Genomic DNA, 2992 nt, shown 5'->3' on the forward strand with positions numbered 1-2992 from the left:
ATGATCTTCCACAAGGAAATGGCCTTTGTGTTTCAGGTTGGTGCCACAGTCGGTTCACATGAGGCACTCAGGGTGGCAGTGCTCGTCCCGAAGCTTCACAATATGCCTCCAATGCCATGACACATTTGAGCAACTTCTGAGCATTCTAGTCACTTTAATGACTGAAGTCTTAATATTTCTGAATCATGAAGGCTTGGTAGGTTCTCTTTTCTCTTCAGACTCCAGAATCTCTTGCAAAACCAGGAATGAAATGGACTACTTTGTAGGCTCACTTAAGTCTTGTTTCTTCTGAAGCATCTTGTACACTTCAGATATTTTGTCAATGACCAGGCCTCTTGGGTTCTGAAAATGATCTAAGGGTCTGCCATTAGTCTCCTCCCCACTGGCTGCAGACTGGACTCCAATGATCTCTGAAAATGAGAGAGGATTTCATAAGAGTGGAGGTCCACTGAGTGCTTGTACAATTGATAACCCTGTAAGCGGGAGAGGCTGTGAAGGGCCCTTCAGTTGTGAGCATTTTCAAGGTGCAGGAATTCTTGATGTTCATATGGTGAATTATTCTTGTACAGGTTATTATTCTTCCTTTCTTCAGTCAAAAAACAGCACCAGATTTTATGTCCAGTTCTTTCTATAGTAAAAATTATGTCACTTAGGCAACCTTTGCTTTTGCTCTGAGATTCCAAGTGTGTCATAGCATCCCAAGTGTTAGCATTTTCTCCACCAATGACTATGATTAGTTCACTGTTACATAATGGTTACCTTGCTGAGAAATGGTGAGCAACTGCCCTAAGTCCTTCTCCCCTACTAGGCAGAAGTCCCAGAGTCCGAGGGCCTGCAGAACTATCTTCTAGGTGGCTCACTGCTAGGTAGGTCACTGTAGGTTGCTGTCTGCCTTCCGCATTTTCTTGCTACAACCTATTAAACATGTTCAGTGCTGCATCTCTTTGTTGTTTCTTCTCAGATGATATTCTTTCAATTCTTAGAACCTTACTTTATAATCTCTTCAGTGCAGCTTGAACTTCTTCTTTCATTACTTTGATTTGTTATTATATGCTACTTCTTGAAATGGTTCTGTCAACTAAGTTTTTTGCTACAGTGACAGTGTATTCCTTTCATTTTTTGATGCTTCCTAAAACAGAGTGCCACCAACTACTCATATGAGAGTTCAGACTGAAGCAGATGAAAATCAAGTCCACAGGAACCAAAATTTGCCCTTGAGTCTATGCCACCTGAATTTCAAAACATGCCAGGAACAGGTTTGAGGCCTTGGGCATCAATAAGCAAAGACCAGTTAAGCTGTGGGATTATGTAAAGAATATTATCCAGGAAGAATGCAAAAGGTCATTACAAAGACAGAGGAGGCAGAAACGACCAATGGATGTCAGAAGAAACTTTAAATATTGCAATGGAGCACGGAGAAGCCAAAGCAGAAAGAAGAAATCAAGATATTAAAGAGTTGACCAGAAGATTTCAGAGGGCAGTGCAGGAAAACAAAGTAAATGTGCAAAGAGCTGGAATCAGAAAATCAAAAGTTCCAAACTTGCTTGGCATTTCTTAAGCCAAAAGAATTGAAGAAAAAAAATCAAACCTTGAGCTGCAACACTTAAGGATGCTTTGGGCAGAATATTAAATGATTCAGGAAGCATTAAAAGAAGATGGAAAGAGTATAGAGAGTCCTTGTACCAAAAGGAATTGGTGGACAAAGAATTTAATGAAACAACATATGCGCTAGAGCCTGTGGTGATGAGGGAAGAAATTTAAACTGCTCTGAAAGAATTGGCAAAAAACAAGACCCCAGGAATTGATGGCATACTGATTGACATATTTCAAGAAACAGTTGCTGTCCTGGATGTGCTCACCAAGTTGTGCCTAGAAATCTGGAGGACAAGCACCTGGCCAAATGACTGGCAGAGATCTATATTTGTTCCTATACCAAAGAAAGGTGATCCAACAGAGTGTGGATTTATCTAACAGTATCATTGATCACATGCAAGGAAGATTCTGCTGAAGCTTATCCAAAAACGACTGCAACATCAACAGAGAACTGCCTGAAGTGCAGCAAGGATTTAGAAGAGGCTGTGGCACTAGGGATATTATAGCTAATGTCAGATGGATCTTGGCTGAAAGCAGAGAGTACCAGAGGAATATCTATCTGTGTTTCACTGATTATGCAAAGACATTTGATTGTGTGGATCACAACAAACCGTGGCAGACTTTGAGAAGAATGGGAAACCCAAAACCCTTGATTGTTATTATGTGAAATCTGTACTTAGACCGGGAGCAGTCCTTAGAAAAGAGCACGGAAATACTGCATGGTTCAAAATCGGGAAGTGTGTGCATCAAGGATGTGAACTATCTCCATATCTTTTCAATCTATACATGGAACAGATTATCCAGGAGGCTGGGCTATATGAGCAAAAGTGTGGCATCAGAATTGGAGGAAAACTCATCAACAATATGCCTTGTGTAGATGACACAACCCTGCTTGCTGAAATGGAGGAGGACCTGAAGAACTTCCTGCAGAAGATTAAGGACTTCAGCCTTCTATATGGATTGGAGCTCAACATTAAGAAAACAAAGATTCTCATTGCTGGGCCAATTGGCATCATCATGATAGATGATGAAGGGATTGAGATTTTTGACAGCTTCAGTTTGCTTGGCTCTACAGTCAACACTCTTGGTAGCAGCAGCCAGGAAATTAAAAGACGAATTGCATTGGCAAAGTCTGCTCTCAAAGACCTCTCCAAAATATTGAATAGCAACAATGCCAGTCTGGAGACTAAAGTGAACCTGATACAGGCCATAGTTTTTGCAATTACTTGCTATGCATCAGAGAGCTGGACAATGACTAGGGATGACAGAAGGAGAGTTGATGACTTTGAGCTGTGGTGCTGGAGAAGAATATTAAGTATACCATGGACCGCTAGGAGAACAAAGAAGTTCCTCCTGGAGAGGGTGAAGCCAGGCGGCTCTTTGGAGGCAAGGATTCTGA

General features: G+C 41.3%; 1 pseudogene; it reads left to right on the forward strand.

The window, feature by feature from the left end:
• Positions 1-2992, forward strand: part of LOC102845390 — a 42050-nt pseudogene continuing 39058 nt past the window's right edge.

This window comes from Elephantulus edwardii, unplaced genomic scaffold (genome assembly GCF_000299155.1).
Source record: "Elephantulus edwardii isolate Elephantulus edwardi_28Jun2011 unplaced genomic scaffold, EleEdw1.0 scaffold00237, whole genome shotgun sequence".
In the NCBI taxonomy this organism is placed as follows: Eukaryota; Metazoa; Chordata; class Mammalia; order Macroscelidea; family Macroscelididae; genus Elephantulus; species Elephantulus edwardii.